General features: G+C 37.4%; 1 long non-coding RNA gene across 1 annotated transcript in view; it reads left to right on the top strand.

Moving 5' to 3' along the window:
* The window catches only part of LOC309610889, a 122040-nt gene extending 113511 nt beyond the window's left edge, over window positions 1-8529 (top strand). The window contains exon 2 of the long non-coding RNA XR_014234208.1: window positions 7269-8529. This is a non-coding gene — a long non-coding RNA (uncharacterized lncRNA). The remainder of the gene's footprint in view (window positions 1-7268) is intronic.
* Window positions 8530-18608: the final 10079 nt, after the last annotated feature.

The following is an 18608-nucleotide window of genomic DNA, read 5'->3' on the forward strand; positions in this document are numbered from 1 at the left end:
TAAAGTTTTCTTTGCTCTAAATTCCAAGTTTCCCTTTGTTTGGTCTCACTGTGCATAGGGCACACAAACTTACATTTGGTAAACAATAGAATAGCATATAATTACCAATTATCTGTACGTGGATAGAGAGATGATAGATGATAAATAGATTTATACTTACATACATACGTATATGGAAAGAGAGAGAAATCTAAAGTGCAAAATTTTGAATATTAGGTTGAAAGCAACAGATATGCTCAGGATAGAAAGTATCTGGAAGCATGTCACACAGACACACTTTTTTTCTTGTCCTCCAACACATTTTACGGTCTCCCATAGCCTTTCATAGCTTTGTAGAATAATTTTTAATTGTAGTAAAGGGAGCAACACGAACACTGTGAAGTCTGACCTGGGTTGTCCCTCGTTACAGGTGCCACTTAGTCGATCACAGTGTGACCTGAGGGAAAGCCAGGCATCTTTTTGTGGTTTATTTATTTATTTATTTTTTCAAATTTATGTAGGAAGAGTTGGAATTATTTTTTTTAACATCTTTATTGGAGTATAATTGCTTTACAATGGTGTGTTAGTTTCTGTTTATAACAAAGTGAATCAGCTATACATATACATATATTCCCATATCTCCTCCCTCTTGCGTCTCCCTCCCACCCTCCCTATGCCACTCCTCTAGGTGGTCACAAAGCACGAAGCTGATCTCCCTGTACTATGCGGCTGCTTCCCACTAGCTATCTATTTTATATTTGGTAGTATATATAAGTCCATGTCACTCTCTTACATCTTCCCAGCTTACCCTTCCCACTCCCCATGTGCTCAAGTCCATTTTCTACGTCTGCGTCTTTACTCCTGTCCTGCCCGTAGGTTCTTCAGAACAACATTTTTTTGTTTGTTTTTTTTTTTAGATTCCATATACATGTGTTAGCATATAGTATTTGATTTTCTCTTTCTAACTTACTTCACTCTGCATGACAGTCTCTAGGTCCATCCATATCACTACAAAAAAACTCAATTTCATTTCTTTTTATGGCTGAGTAATATTCCATTGCATATATGTGCCACATCTTCTTTATCCATTCATCTGACGATGGGCACGTAAGTTGCTTCCATGTCCTGGCTATTGTAAATAGAGCTGCAATGAACATTGTGGTACATGACTCCTTTTGAATTATGGTTTTCTCAAGGAAAATGCCCAGTAGTGGGATTGCTGGGTCGTATGGTAGTTCTAGTTTTAGGTTTCTAAGGAACGTACATACAATTCTCCATAGTGGCTGTAACAATTTACATTCCCACCAACAATGCAACAGGGCTTCCTTTTCTCCACACCCTCTTCAGCATTTATTGTTTGTAGACTTTTTGATGATGGCCATTCTGACTGGTGTGAGGTGATACCACATGGTAGTTTTGATTTCCATTTCTCTAATGATTAGTGATGTTTAACATTCTTTCATGTGTTTGTTGCCAATCTGTATATCTTCTTTGGAGAAATGTTTATTTAGGTCTTCTGCCCATTTTTAGAGTGGGTTGTTTGTTTTTGTGATACTGAGTTGCATGAGTTGCTTGTAAATTCTGGAGGATAATCCTTTGTCAGTTGCTTCATTTGCAAATATGTTCTCCCATTCTGAGAGGTGCCTTTTCGCCTTGATTATGCTTTCCTTTGCTGTGCAAAAGCTTTTAAGCTTGATTAGGTCACATTCATTTATTTTTGTTTTTATTTCCATTTCTCTAGGAGGTGGGTCAAAAAGGATCTTGCTGTGATTTATGTAATAGAGGGTTCTGCCTATGATTTCCTCTAAGAGTTTTATAGTGTCTGGCCTTACATTTAGGTCTTTAATCTATTTTGAGTTTATTTTTGTGTATGGTGTTAAGGAGTGTTCTAATTTCATTCTTTTACATGTAGCTGTCCAGTTTTTGAAAAGGCTGTCCACTTATTGAGAAGGCTGTCTTTTCTCCATTGTATATTTTGCCTCCTTTATCAAAGATAAGGTGACCATATATGCGTGGGTTTATCTCTGGGCTGTCTATCCTGTTTCATTGATCTATATTTCTGTTTTTGTGCCAGTACCATACTGTCTTGATTACTGTACCTTTGTAGCATAGTCTGACGTCAGGGAGCCTGATTCCTCCAGCTCCGTTTTTCTTTCTCAAGATTGCTTGGGCTAGTCAAGGTCTTTTGTGTTTCCATACAAATTGTGAATTTTTTTTGTTCTAGTTCTGTGAAAAATGCCATTGGTAGTTTGATAGAGATTGCATTGATTCTGTAGATTGCTTTAGGTAGTATAGTATAGTCATTTTCACAAAGTTGATTCTTCCAATCTAAGAACATGGTATATCTCTCCATCTGTTTGTGTCATCTTTAATTTCTTTCATCAGTGTCTTATAGTTTTCTGCCTACAGGTCTTTTGTCTGCCTAGGTAGGTTTATCCCTAGGTATTTCATTCTTTTTGTTGTAATGGTAAATGGGAGTGTTTCCTTAATTTCTCTTTCAGATTTTTGTTGTATCTGTCTAGGAATGCAAGAGATTTCTGTGCATTAATTTTGTATCCTGTGATTTTACCAAATTCATTGGTTAGCTCTAGCAGTTTTCTGGTAGCGTCTTCAGGATTCTCTATGTATAGTATCATGTCATCTGCTAACAGTGACAGTATTACTTCTTCCTTTCTGATTTGGATTCCTTTTATTTCTTTTCCTTCTCTGATAGCTGTGGCTAAAACTTCCAAAACCATGCTGAATAACAGTGGTGAGAGTGGACAACCTTGTCTTGTTCCTGATCTTAGTGGAAATGGTTTCAGTTTTTCACCTTTGAGAACGATGTTGGCTGTGGGCTTGTCATACATGGCCTTTACTATGTTGAGGTAAGTTTCCTCTATGCCTACTTTCTGGAAGGGTTTTATCATAAACGGGTGTTGAATTTTTTAGAAATCTTTTCCTGTATCTATTGAGATGATCATGTTTTTTCTCTTTCAATTTGTTAATATGGCTTATCACATTGATTGATTTGTGTATATTGAAGAATCCTTGCATTCCTGGGATAAACCCCACTTGATCATGGTGTATGATCCTTTTAGTGTGCTGTTGGATTCTGTTACCTAGTATTTGGTTGAGGATTTTTGCATCTATGTCCATCAGTGATATTGGCCTGTAGTTTTCTTTTCCTGTTACTTGTTTGTCTGGTTTTGGTATCAGGATGATAGTGGCCTTGTAGAATGAGTTTTGGGGTGTTCCCCCTTTTGCTATATTTTGGAAGAGTTTGAAGAGGATAGGTGTTAGCTCTTCTCTAAATGTTTGATAGAATTCGCCTGTGAAGCCCTCTGGACCTGGGCTTTTTTTTATTTGAAGCTTTTTAATCACATTTTCATTTTCACTGCTTGTGATTGGTCTGTTTATATTTTCTATCTCTTCCTGCTTCAGTCTTGGAAGGTTGTGCTTTTCTAAGAGTTTGTCCATTTCTTCCAGGTTGTCCATTTTATTGGTATATAGTTGCTTGTAATAATCTCTCATAATCCTTTATATTTCTGCAGTGTCAATTGTTACTTCTCCTTTTTCATTTCAAATTCTATTGATTTGAGCCTTCTCCCTTTTTTTTTTCTTTTTTTTTTTCTTTTGAAATTCATGTTTAATTTGCTTACAGTCAGTTGCAGAAGTTCAAAATATACAGCTTGATGAATTTTATACAGTAATACACCGTAGACTCAACTAATTTTTTTTTTTTTTTTTAACATCTTCATTGGAGTAAATTTGCTTTACAATGGTGTGTTACTTTCTGCTGTACCACAAAGTGAATCAGTTATATGTACACATATATCACCTTATCCCCTCCCTCTTGAGTTTTCCTTCCACCCTCCCTATCCCACCACTCTAGGTGGACACAAAGCACCAAGCTGATCTCCCTGTGTGATGTGGCTTCTTACCAATAGCTTGCTATTTTACATTTGGTAGTATATATAAGATGTAGAGAATGGACTTGAGGACACATGGAGGGGGAAGCATAAACTGGGATGAAGTGAGCGAGTTTCATGGATTTATATATACTCCTTTTTTTTCTTGATGAGTCTGGCTAATGGTTTATCAATCTTGTTTATCTTTGTAAAGAACCAGCTTTAGTTTTATTGATCTTTGCTATTGTTTCCTTCATTTCTTTTTCATTTATTTCTGTTCTGATATTTATGATTTCTTTCCTTCTGCTAACATTGGGGTTTTTTTTTTGTTCTTCTTTCTATAATTATTTTACGAGTAAATTAAGTTGTTTATTTGAGATGTTTCTTGTTTCTTTAGGTAGGATTTTATTGCTAAAAACTTCCCTCTTAGAACTGCTTTTGCTGCATTCCATTGGTATTGGGTCATCATGTTTTCATTGTCATTCATTTTCTATGTAATTTTTGATTTCCTCTTTGATTTCTTCAGTGATCTCTTAGTTATTTAGTAGTGTTTTGTTTAGCCTCAATGTGTTTGTATTTTTTTTTTTTTTTAAAGCTGCGTTCTATAGCTACTTTATTTTTTATTTATTTATTTATTTATTTTTGGCTGTGTTGGGTCTTCGGTTCGTGCGAGGGCTTTCTCCAGTTGCAGCAAGCGGGGGCCACTCTTCATCGCGGTGCGGGGACCGCTCTTCATCGCGGTGCGCGGGCCTTTCACTATCGCGGCCCCTCCCGTTGCGGGGCACAGGCTCCAGACGCGCAGGCTCAGTAGTTGTGGCTCACGGGCCCAGCCACTCCGTGGCATGTGGGATCTTCCCAGACCAGGGCTCGAACCCGTGTCCCCTGCATTAGCAGGCAGATTCTCAACCACTGCGCCACCAGGGAAGCCCAATGTGTTTGTATTTTTTACAGATTTTTTCCTGTAACTGATATCTAGTCTCATAGCGTTGCATTCGGAAAGATACTTGATATGATTTCTACTTTCTTACATTTACCTAGGCTTGATTTGTGACCCAAGATATGATCTATCCTGGAGAATGTTCCATGAGCAGTTGAGAAGAAAGTGCATTCTGTTGCTTTTGGATGGAATGTCCTATAAATATTAAGTCCATCTTGTTTAATGTCTCTTTTAAAGCTTGTGTTTCCTCATTTATTTTCATTTTGGATGATCTGTCCATTGGTGAAAGTGGGGTGTTAAATTTCCCTACTATGATTATGTCACTGTCGATTTCCCCTTTTATGGCTGTTAGCATTTGCCTCATGTATTGAGGTGCTCCTATGCTGGGTGCATAAATATTTACAGTTGTTATATCTTCTTCTTGTATTGATCACTTGATTATTATGTAGTGTCCTTCTTTGTCTCTTGTAATAGTCTTTGTTTTAAAGTCTATTTTGTCTGATATGAGAATTGCTACTCCAGCTTTCTTTTGATTTCTTTTTGCATGGAATATCTTTTTCCAACCCCTCCCTTTCAGTCTGTATGTGTTCTTAGGTTTGAGGTGGGTCTCTTGTAGACAGCATGTATGCAGATCTTGTTTTTGTATACATTCAGCCAGTCTTTGTCATTTCATTGGAGCTTTTAATCCATTTATACTTAAGGTAATTATCGATATGTATGTTCCTATTACCATTTTCTTAATTGTTTTGGGTTTGTTATTGTAGGTCTTTTCCTTCTCTTGTGTTTCATTCCGAGAGAAGTTTCCATAGCATTTGTTGTAAAGGTTGTTTGGTGATGCTGCATTCTCTTAGCTTTTGCTTGTCTGTAAAGATTTTATTCTTCTGTCAAATCTGAATGAGATCCTTGTTTGGTAGAGTAATCTTAGTTGTAGGTTTTCCCCTTTCATCAGTTTAAATATGTCTTGCCAATCCCTCCCGGTTTGCAGAGTTTCTGCTGAAAGATCAGCTGTTAATCTTAAGGGGATTCCCTTGTACATTATTTCTTGTTTTCCTCATGCTGCTTTTAATCTTTTTCTTAGTGTTTAATTTTTGATAGTTTGATTAATATATGTCTTGGCAGCTTTCTCCTTGGATTTATGCTGTATGGGACTCGCTGTGCTTCCTGGAGTTGATTGACTATTTCCTTTCCCATATTAGGGAAGTTTTCATCTATAATCTCTTCAAATATTTTTTTCAGTCCCTTTCTTTTTCTCTTCTTCTTCTGGGACCCCAATAATACGAATGTTGGTTTTTTGTGTTTTTTTTTTTTTTTAACATCTTTATTGGAGTATAATTGCTTTACAATGGTGTGTTCGTTTCTGCTTTATAACAAAGTGAATCAGTTATGCATATACATATGTTCCCATATCTCTTCCCTCTTGCATCTCCCTCCCTCCCACCCTCCCTATCCCACCTCTCTAGGTGGTCACAAAGCACCGAGTTGATCTCCCTGTGCTATGCGGCTGCTTCCCACTAGCTATCTATTTTACATTTGGTAGTGTATATATGTCCATGCCACTCTCTCACCCTGTCACATCTCACCCCTCCCCCTCCCCATATCCTCAAGTCCATTCTCTAGTAGGCCTGTGTCTTTATTCCCGTCTTGTCACTAGGTTCTTCATGACCTTTTTTTTTTCCCTTAGATTCCATATATATGTGTTAGCATACTGTATTTGTTTTTCTCTTTCTGACTTACCTCACTCTGTATGACAGACTCTAACTCCATCCACCTCACTACAAATACCTCCATTTCATTTCTTTTTATGGCTGAGTAATATTCCATTGTATATATGTGCCACATCTTCTTTATCCATTCATCCAATGAGGGACACTTAGGTTGCTTCCGTGTCCTGGTTATTGTAAATAGAGCTGCAATGAACATTTTGGTACATGACTCTTTTTGAATTATGGTTTTCTCAGGGTATATGCCCAGTAGTGGGATTGCTGGGTCATATGGTAGTTCTATTTTTAGTTTTTTAAGGAACCTCCATACTGTTCTCCATAGTGGCTGTATCAATTTACATTCCCACCAACAGTGCAAGAGTGTTCCCTTTTCTCCACACCCTCTCCAGCATTTATTGTTTCTAGACTTTTTGATGATGGCCATTCTGACCGGTGTGAGATGGTACCTCATTGTAGTTTTGATTTGCATTTCTCTAATGATTAATGATGTTGAGCATTCTTTCATGTGTCTGTTGGTAATCTGTATATCTTCTTTGGAGAAATGTCTCTTTAGGTCTTCTGCCCATTTTTGGATTGGGTTGTTTGTTTTTTTGTTATTGAGCTGCATGAGCTGTTTGTAAATCTTGGAGATTAATACTTTGTCAGTTGCTTCATTTGCAAATATTTTCTCCCATTCTGAGGGTTGTCTTTTGGTCTTGTTTATGTTTCCTTTGTTGTGCAAAAGCTTTTAAGTTTCATTAGGTCCCATTTTGTTGGTGTGTTTAATGTTGTCTCAGAGGTCTCTAAGACTGTCCTCAATTATTTGCATTCTTTTTTTTCTGTATTCTGCTCTGCAGTAGTTATTTCCACTATTTTATCTTCCAGGTCATTCTTCTGCCTCCGTTATTCTGCTATTGATTCCTTTTAGAGAATTTTTAATTTCATTTACTGTGTTGTTCATCATTGTTTTGTCTTTAATTCTTCAAGGTGATTGTTAAACATTTCTTGTATTATTTTCTCCATTCTGTTTCAAAGATTTTGATCATCTTTACTGTCATTACTCTGAATTCTTTTTCAGGTAGGTTGCCAATTTCCTTTTCCTTTTTTTTTTTTTTTTTTTGGTCTGGTGGGTTTTTACTTTGCTCCTTCCTCTGCTGCATATTTCTGTCTTCTAATTTCACTTAACTTACTATGTTTGGGCTCTCCTTTTTGCAGACTGCAAGTTCATAGGTCCCATTATTTTTGGTGTCGTTCCCCAGTGGCTTAGGTTTGTTCAGTAAGTTGTTTAGGCTTGTTAGTGGAGGGGACTAGTGCCTGTTTTCTGGTAGATGAGGCTGGATCTTGTCTTTCTGGTGGGAAGGACCATGTCCAGTGTTGTGTTTTGGTGTGTCTGTGACCTTTTTATGATTTTAGGCAGCCTTTCTGCTAATGGGTGAGGGTGTGTTCCTGTTTTACTAGTTGTTTGCCATAGGATGTCCAGCACTGTAGCTTGCTGGTCGTTGAGTGGAGCTGGGTCTTAGCATTGATTTAGAGATCTCTGGGAGAGCTATTACCATTTGTTATAATGTGGAGCCAGGAGGTCTCTGATGGACCAATGTCCTGAACTTGGCTCTCCCACCTCAGAGGCACAGGTCTGACACCTGGCCGGAGCACCAAGACCCTGTCAGCCACACAGCTTAGAAGAAAATGGAGAAAATAAAAGAAAGAAAGGAAAAAAATAAATTAAAATAAAATAATTAAAATAAAATATAAAAATAGTTATTAAATTTTTTTTAAAAATTAAAGTAATTAAAAAAAAAAAAAGAAAGAAAGAAGAGAGCAGCCAAACCAAAACACAAATCCACCAATGATAACAAGTACTAAAAACTATACAAAAAAAAATCAAAACTTACAGACAGAACCCTAGGAGAAATGTTAAAGCAAAGTTATACAGACAAAATCACACAAAAAACACACATACACACTCACAAAAAGAGGAAAAGGAATAAAAAATATACGTCTAATAAAAAAAAAAAAAAAGAAAGGAGGAAGAGAGCAACCAAATCAATAAACAAATCTATCAATGATAATAAACTCTAAATACTAAACTAAGATAAACATAAAGCCAGGAACAAATTAGATGCAGAAAACAAACCCCAAGTCTACAGTTGCTCCCAAAGTCCACTGCCTCAATTTTGGGATGATTTGTTGTCTATTCACATATTCCACAGAATCAGGATACATCCAGTTGATTCTGGAGATATAATCCGCTGCTCCTGAGGCTGCTGGGAGCAATTTCCCTTTTTCTTCTTTCTTCGCCCAGCTCTTCAGTTTCAGCTTTGGATTTGGCCCTGCCTCTGCGTGTAGGTCTCCTGAGGGTGTCTGTTCTTCACTCGGACAGGACAGGGTTAAAGTAGCAGCTGATTAGGGGGTTCTGGCTCACTCAGGCAGGGGTGTGGGCGAGAGAGTTACGGAATGCGTGGTGAGTCTGTGGCGTCAGAGGCCGGCATGATGTTACAGCAGCCTGAGGCACGCCATGTGTTCTCCCAGGGAAGTTGTCCCTGGATCATGGGACCCTGGCAGTGGTGGGTTGCACAGGGTCCTGGGAGGGGCAGTGTGGATAGTGACCTGTGCTTGCACACAGGCTTCTTGGTGGCTGCAGCAGCAGCCTTAGCATTTCATTCCCCTCTCTGGCATCCGCGCTGATAGCCACGACTCGCACCTGTCTCTGGAACTCGTTTAGGCAGTGCTCTGAATCCCCTCTCCCCACGCACCCCGAAACAATGGTCTCTTGCCTCTTAGGCATGTCCAGACCTTTTCCTGGGCTCCTTCCAGGCTAGCTGTGGCACACTAGCCCCCTTCAGGCTGTGTTCACACAGCCAACCTCAGTCCTCTGCATGGGATCTGACCTCCAAAGCCCGAGCCCCAGGTCCCAGCCCCCACCTGCCCTGGCGGGTGAGTTGACAAGCCTCTCGGGCTGGTGAGTGCTGGTCAGCACCGATCCTCTCTATGGGAATCTCTTTGCTTTGCTATCTGCATCCCTCTTGCTGCTCTCTCCTCCGTGGCTCCAAAGCTTTCCCCCTACCCACCCCCTGTCTCCACCAGTGAAGGGTTTCCTACTGTGTGGAAAATTTTTCTTCTTCACAGCTCCCTCCCAGGGGTGCAGGTCCCATTCTTATTCTTTTGTCTCTGTTTTTTTCTTTTTCCTTTTGCCTTACCCAGGTAAGTGGGGAGTTTCTTGCCTTTTGGGAAGTCTGAGGTCTTCTGCCAGCATTCAGTAGGTGTTCTGCAGGAATTGTTCCACATGTAGATGTATTTCTGATGTATTTGTGGAGAGGAAGGTGATCTCCATGTCTTACTCCTCCTCCATCTTGAAAGTCTCCTCAGACACACTTCTTAACAAACTCTTATTCCCCTTCCTGTCCTCTCAAAAGAAAAAAAGAGAGAGAGAGAACAGACAAATTTTAGTCACAAGCAATTACTCAACATAGAAAACTAACTACTGAAGAGGTTGTGTGAGAGGAGGCCAGCAGGAAGAACTGATACAATCTCATCATTGATTTAAATCTAAGTAACTATCATGAAATTCAAGCATTATACCTATGGAGGAAAGATACTAATGTGAAAAACAATCATTTTGATACAATATTTGCAGACAGAAGTTGCAGTGCATGCTAATTGTGAGATAAGGCAGTGGGCAGGAGGAAGGGCAAGGATGCCTAAGTAAGAGAAATAGGGACTGTTTCATTTCTGATTATGCTAATATGATAAGTAAGTATAAATACAATTTTGAAAATAAGAAGAGAAGGAACTCTGAGGGATTACCAAAAAATGTAGTCTTCTATCATGTATTTGAGATAGAGGACATACTTTATTTTGTAATAAAAATTGACTTTATTTTAATTAAAACACCAACAAGATACAAGCATTAATTGGGCTAGATGCTTTTGGAAACAAAACTTTGAAGAAAGTATATAGATAACAATTTTCTGTTGATCTTGTTTTCTGTCACTTGCAGTTATTTATTTATTTATTTATTTATTTATTTATTTATTTTTGTACCTCCCATTTCATGCCTTCAAAAGTAAACGTTTAATTTTCACCCATGTTTCCTTGTTTGGAATCAACACCACCTTGTGTCCTTTATGGACTCATACTCTATTACTAGTAATACCACTGGATTTACTGGGTCATAAACTTTAGCAGAGCTTTTTAAAACAGAGTTCTGTGTTCCACTTAGAGTTTCTGACAAGAATCCAGGCAATGACAATGTCGCTGGCCTGGATCACTCTTCGAGAACACTTGCTCTAGAAAATGTAGTCCCAAGTCTTTCTTCCCAAATATAGACTAGGTCTGTATTCTTGGATCTGAAATTAACTTCCTCATCCCATCAACTGAAGAAAATTTTTATTAGTGAGGTAGCATGGAGAGTGGAAAACAATGTATTAATTCTATTTACTGGTCTTAGCTTTGCTGTTCTTCCTACATGTGAAAATATCAGAAAAAGACAGAAATGCATGTTGCTTTGTTTTCTTTGACATTGGAGTTATACAACAAAGTTTACTCTCCCATCAGAAAGTCATTTTAGAGTTTTTCTCTGGCTATGTTTGTAGAAAACTGAGAATCACCCAGTCCCTTTCTTCCTGTATCCCTTAGTATGGGTAGCTGAGCATTTCTATGTAATGAAATTTAAATACAGAGGTTCCCTCAGCACTGGCTCTAACTCACACACTTGGGTCAAATAGAAAATACATTCTGATATGAAGATTTTGTTTACAAATCCAATCTTATGCTAAAAAAATACAATTTAAAGGAAGAATTTAAACATGATTTTATAAGATTTTATTGCATGTCCTTAACTTTGTACATTAAATCCTGTTGTTGATATGGAGAATAAAGGCATAAGCTGGCTTCAGTGTATGGTACTCAGCCACCTGCATCTAAATCTCTTTGTTTAAAATATAGTTTCTGACCTGCAAGATGAGAGCTCCTGGGGATGAAGCTGTTTGCTAACCAGTCTCCACACCACTGTGTGGAAACTCTAAAAGGAATATCTCTGCCTCCTTCTACCCTCTCTGTGGAGTCTTCTCTGATTCAGAACTAGGACCTGCACCCTATTCCTTCCACTCTTTCCCCCATTCTACATACTCGATCTTAGTCTTACCTAGTAACTCTTATAGTAACATATTTGTAAGATATGTATGCATGTCCAGTTTTCCTGCCAGATTTTGCATTCTCTGTGTGTTGTAACATGTTCATTTTTAATCTCCAGTGTCCAGCAGAGTTCTAGACACACAGAAGTGCCCATAAATATTTATAAAACAGCTAAATAAATGGAGGATAATATGAATGAATCAGTGAATGTGAGAGCAACGTGAACAAAACAATTGTGTGATGTGTGGGGTAGAGATCATCAGAGGGGCAGGAAAAGCAATATTAAAAAGGAAGCAATCCATCTGGAAATATTTGGATACTTGCAGGAATGTTCACTGAAGCACTATTTGTAATAGCCGATCCTAGATAAAACATAAAACAGGTCTTTGGAGAAACAGATTGTGGTATATTTTAAAAATGGAATGCTACACAGCAATAAAAACGAACAAACTATTGATACACATAAGCACATGGATAAATCTCAAAAAAAGTCAGAGGCAAACAATTACATACTGAACAATACCATTTATAAGAAATTCAAGGACAAAAGCAAAACTAATCTATGATGATAAAAGTCAAAATAGTGGTTACCTTAGAGGAAGGACACTGATTGGGAAGGAGAATAAGGGAATTTTCTGAGGATTTCTAGATGTTCTAGGTTTTGATCTGACTGGTGGTTACACAGTTATATACATAAGTGAAAATTCCTCTAGCTATGCACTTAAGATTTGTACACTTACTGTGTGTAGGTTATAGTTCAGTTAAAGGAAAATCATCCAAAACCCCAGTGGCAGGACCATGGAGGATGCAGGTTGCTCCAGACACATCAAACTGGGGAGGTGCAATTACCTCAGACCTGCTTAGATGAGCCTGAAGGAAGTAACAGCTCTCCTTGGGGTCCATATTTACCATTGCGTATCGGTATGGCTCATTCCATCAGTCCATACAGCCTTCCTTGACAAATCCATGTAAAAGAGAATGAATCCTTCAGTCTGAAACACCTCCTGACACCCTTAGCCTGAGCTAGACAGATAAGTTACCCTGAGACCCACAACCTCAAAGGAGCCCTGAAGTTATAAAGAAAATGGAAAGCCTATCATGAAATAGCAAAGGAGAGATGGCAAAGGCATTGAGAAACATCTATCATGTATTAAAATGTCACCTTTCCTTACCCTATCACCCTACTACAATTGCTCTAAAAGAGAGGTAACCAAGAACTGAGGATCTGTGGATTTCTCTGACAAAGGAAGCAGGCATGATTTTGTTTACATTAAGGAATAATTTGTTGCACACAATGACGTGCCAAAATAAATATTAGAACCACCATCCAAATGGAGATATAGAACATTCTCAGCTCCCCAGGAACTTCCTGCATACCCCTTCCTCATCTATACCCACTCCCAGATCATCATTATTCTACTTTCCATCACTATACAGGGTGCTGTCAGTTCTTGAACATAAATAAATTGATCCTACAGTATATCATCTTTTGTATCTGGATTCTTTTGTTCAACATAATATTTTTAAGCTTCATCTATATGATTATATGTATCAGTATTTTTTTCATTTTAATTGCTTCATAGTTTTATATAGTAAGATGCATCATATTTTGTTTATTCAACCCTCCTTGTAAACATTTGGGTTGCTTCCATTTGGGGATATTATGAGTAGTGCTGCTGTGAACATTCTTGTACTGATAGAAACATTTTTGTAGAAACATATACACAGTTCTATAGGATAAATACCCATAAGAGAAATTTCTGAGAGATAGAATAAGTATATGTTTAACTCTGTTAGCCATTCTGTTAGTCAGGACTCACTAGAGAAAAAAAATCAATGTATACAGTTGGCCCTTGAACAACATGGGTTTGAACTGTGCAAATCCACTTATATCCATATTTTTTTTCAATAAATATGTACTACAGTGATACACAATTCAAGGTTGGTTGAATCCACGGATGTGGAACCATGGATATGGAGGACCAACTGTAAAGTTATACAAGGATTTTCAACTGTGTGCAGTGGAAGACAGGGGTCAGTCAGTGCCCCTAACCCCCCATGTTGTTCAAGGGTCAATTGTATATACTATTGATATATAATAGTTTATCTATATATATATCTATTTATTTACTTATCTATCTATGTATCGATCTATCTATTATCTATCTATTGTCTATCTACCTATCTAGAGAGATATTAATTACAGAAATGGGCTCATGTGATTATGGAAGATTAGTCCCAAGATATTCCATCTGTAAGGTGGAGAAGGAGGAAAGCCAGTGGTGGTAAAACTCAGTCCTAGTCCAAAGCCCTGAGAACTGAGATGTGTGAGGTGTGGGGGTGTACGGATGGTGCTGTAAGTCTTGGTCCAAAGGCCCAAGAGCCAAGACCACCAATGTCCAAGAATAAGAGAAAATGAATGGATGCCCCAACTCAAACAGAAAGAGAGAATTTACACTTCCTCTTACTTTTTGATCCACTCATGCCCTCAACAAGTTCGATGATGCCTATCCACACTGGGGAGGGCCATATTTTTACTTAGTTCACCAATTCAAATGCTAATATCTTCTGGAATCATCCTCACAGACACATCCAGAAATAATATTTACTAGCTATCTGGGCATCCTTTAGCCCAGTCAAGTTGACACATAAAAGTACTATCACAACACTGAAAAATTTTTTTTTCCAGAATGGTTGTACCCATTTTGCATGCATCCATCAGTGTTTGACAGTTCCACTTACTCTGAATTCTCACATACTAACACTTGGTGTTGCCACATTAATGATTTTATAATATTATATAACTAAAATTCCCACAGATTAGTTTTTTTTTTTTCTGAGCAAAGGTGGATTATGCTCATTTTGAGTAATGTTCAAGGCAAACCTGTACTTTACAGATGAAAAATTAGGTCACTATACTTCTCTTAATGAAAAAGTTAACTCACTTGATGAACAAAGGAAGTGAAGCATTATCTTTTTTAAATTTCCTTATACAGAACCACTTGTGGGAAATTCTAAAATCTGCCAAGGGTCCAACACCTATGAAAGCCAAGGTAGAGTCTTCTACAAGGGAGCAGACTCTGTGGCTGGGCCAGCCCTCATAAGAGTGGGAGGGAGCAAAGCTTTCCTCCTGTGTCCCTTTCCTGCCCAGGTGCCTGGCATTTCCTCCCAGGTGGCCTGGACCCACACAGTCTGCCTGCTGTAGATCGTGACCACTCATTGCATGGACTTGTATTTGGACCTTGAATTCCAAAACTCTTTGTTTGTAAATCTCATGCCAGGCACTGCTTGTGATGTTTCCATACTGGGTCTTTGTTGTGATTCCAAGAATATTACCAGCTCCTTGGCGTTTCTACTGCCACAGTGGCAATCTTAATTCCTAGAGTCCTAGTACATGGTACTGAGTGGCCTAGAACTTGGAGAGCTAGATTTACATAGAAGAGGCTTATTTTTTCCAGTAGATACAAACTATGATGGACTATTTATACATGAAATATGACTATATAAATTCAAACTATTTGTCCTCTCTAACATATATTTAAACATAAGAATTAGAACATTCGTAATACATGAATAGATAAATATATGATCCGGTTAAGAAGAAATATATAATAGAAATGAGATGATCAAACACCCAACAAAATAATAAAAATCCCACTCTAATAGCAGTTTTACCGAAGACAAAAATGTGCTTAAGCCCATCACTTCTTGCCATGTTTTCAGGCCCACTGAAACCTTTCTCTGACAGGATTCTGTCAGCATTGATGTCATTTAGACCTTAATACCTCATTAAAGTCTCTTTTATTTTCTTCACAACCCATTTTTCTTTGACAGTCTGCATCAGTGTTCTTCAGATGGGCCCCCACCCCTCCCTACACTATAGAACACCTGCTTCACCTATATTCTTAATACGAAAAATATAGGGTTTGGCTTATGGCTAGTATATTTGGTTCATGTAATTAAAACACATATTTATTGCACAGTAATTTTTTGGAGTCTGGTTTCAGTCAACATGTATAATTATACTACTTATATATTCAGCTTTTCTTTCAAGTGAGGGCTACCTCTTCTGTGGCCTAACCTATGTACAATGTTTGAAAATGGAACAGCATCACACAAACTCCTGGGGAAAAAAAAAAAACAAAGAGAGAGCTTTGTTTTTCTCAATCCAAAAAACAAAAACAAAAAAACAGTTAAAAATTATAGTTTTTAAGTAACTCCTTGATATTATATCAAATATTTCTATGTTCTATCCCTAAACAACAAATCTACTATGTCCTAAGGCTTGCAGATACATACTAATGACAGTGTAGCTTGAGTTTTAACATACACACACGCACAATTTTTCCCAGAAAATGCTTAATTTTTTCCTAATTCTCTTTTGCATTGGTTATGTTAAATTCCCATAAGATCACTAGATTATAACCCCCATAATGCTGAAGACATGAGGTCCATATAATAAGTACTTAATTCATATTTAGTGAACTCAAGTGCCAAAGTGCTTTAAGAGAGTTGAAACCACTATACTAGAATACCTGTAGGATTGTTACTCTGATAGGTCTAAAAGAGCTCACTATATATTGCAAGATAAAACTTTCATACTAAGGTAAAAATTATAAAAATTATGACATTTATTATTTTTAAAATAACTTACTGTTTATGATGCATAGAAATAAATATTAAATGTCAACATATTTTCTAAATGATTAAGGGAAAATTGATTAAGAATTCAGCTCTAAACCAGTGTTTGTCACATAGGAAGTACTCAAAAAACTTTTGTTGAATGAACAATTTTTGGTATCTGCACGATTGTGTATTTTTTACATATGAAAAATCAAAACTATGAAAACTAGAAAATAGATGAATTATTAGTAACACTGATTGATCTTTTAGTAAATACTTTACAAATCATATTTATCTGCTTCATATTAATCTGCAAGTGCTAATCTAAAATGAGTATGAGGTTTTTCAGGTTCTAATGTTCACTTAATCTTTCTTTGAGCATACTCCAAAGCAACTTTCAAGGAATGCCTCCAAAACTGTATGGAAGACCATATGTTTCCACTACTGTATCTACATTGTAGTAGGTCTTGTTAGTACCCTTGCCAGATTCCGTGGTAATAACTCACTACTACTCCTTCTCTTAGAAAGTGCCCTTGTCTAAATGGGAGCCACCTTGTCTCAGAGGTTACACTCACTTTTCTCTGTACAACCAGCAGTCAATGTCTAAGTGAATGGAGTACCAAAGTCTAGCCCTTGCCTCAACATGGGACCAAATGTCTCTACAAAGATGGCTAGTGAAATATAATGACTTTGTTCTTTTCAATACTCATCAGAAGAGGATAAGAAGAAGCTTCTAATCAGATGGGAAAGGCAATAGTGTACTTTGCCTCAAAGCTATATAAATGGTCCTGCTTTCTTTTACAGTCTGAGGGAACTTGACTGTCTGGACCTTCTGGAGAACAATGCAGTAGTCCACTGTATCGATGACACAATGTCAATTAAACCAGAAGAGCATGAAACAGTAAATATGCTAGGTTTTTTGAAAAAGCATATGTATTCCACATGGTGGGACCTAAAACCTACCGAGAGGCCTGATGTATCAATGACATGTTTAGGGGTGCAGTAATATTGGACATGTTGTAGCATCCCTTCCAAAGTATTGGCACCTTTCAACTTGCACCTTCTACCACCAAGAAAGAAGCACAATATTTGGCAGTCCTCTTTGAGTTCTGGAAGCAGCACATTTCACACTTGGTATCCTGCTCTGATCTTGTTAGTGAGTTGCATGGAAGGTTGTCAGTTTTGAGCAGAGTAGAGAGCGAGAGAGAATTGTGTAGTAGATCCAGACTTTGTAAAGATTTGTCACTTGAGCCACATGACCCATAGCCAGAAGGACCCATATGACTAGAGGTATACACAGTCGAGAAATATGCCTGGTTAAGCCTCTGGCAAGCTCCAAAAATAGAATCACAGGACAAACTTTGGATTCTGAGTCAAAGCCATGCCACCAGCAGCAGAGAGCTATACACCATTAGAAAAACAGTTCTTCGTATGTATCTGTGTCCTGATAGAAACTGAGCATGTATTTATTTATGTATTTATTTTTACTGAAGTACGGTTGACTTACAATATTGTATTAGTTTCAAGTGTAGTTTCACAAGTGAGTTGATATTTTTATAGATTATGCATGATACAACGTTATTATAATAATATTGACTATATTCCTTGTGCTGTACCTCACATCCCCGTAACTTAATTTATAACTGGTAGTTTGAACCTCTTAATCTCCTTCACTTATTTCACCCATCCCCCTAAACCCTTCCCCTTTGGCAACTGATATCTGTGAGTCTGTTTCTCTTTTATCATATTTGTCCATTTGTTTTGTTTTTTAAATTCCACATATAAGCGAAAATAGACAATATTTCTCTTTCTTTGTCTGACTTATTTCACTTAGCATAATACCCTTTAGGTCCATCCATATTGTCACAAATTGAAAGATTTCATTCTTTTTTATGGTGAGTATTATTACATTTTATACACACACACACACACACACATATATATATATTGGGTTGGCCAAAAAGTTTGTTCAGGTTTTGACATAAGAGATATATAGATAGACAGATAGATATAGATATAGATACATATATAGATATATATTTGCATTTTCTTTATATATTTATCTGTCAATAGGCAGTTAGGTTGTTTCCATATTTTTGCTATTATAAATATTGTTGTGATGAACATTGAGGAGCATATATCTTTCCAAATTTTGTTTTCTTTAAATAAATACCCAGAAGTGGAATTCTTGGTTCGTGTGGTAGTTCTATTCTTAATTTTTTGAGGAATCTCCATATCCATAGTGGCTGTACCAACTTACATTCCCACCAACAATACATAAGTGTTCCCACATCCTTGCCAACACTTGCTATTTCTTGTCTTTTTGTTAATAGCTATTTTAACAGT

Source organism: Balaenoptera borealis, assembly GCF_965194805.1.
Source record: "Balaenoptera borealis genome assembly, chromosome: 14".
NCBI lineage: Eukaryota > Metazoa > Chordata > Mammalia > Artiodactyla > Balaenopteridae > Balaenoptera > Balaenoptera borealis.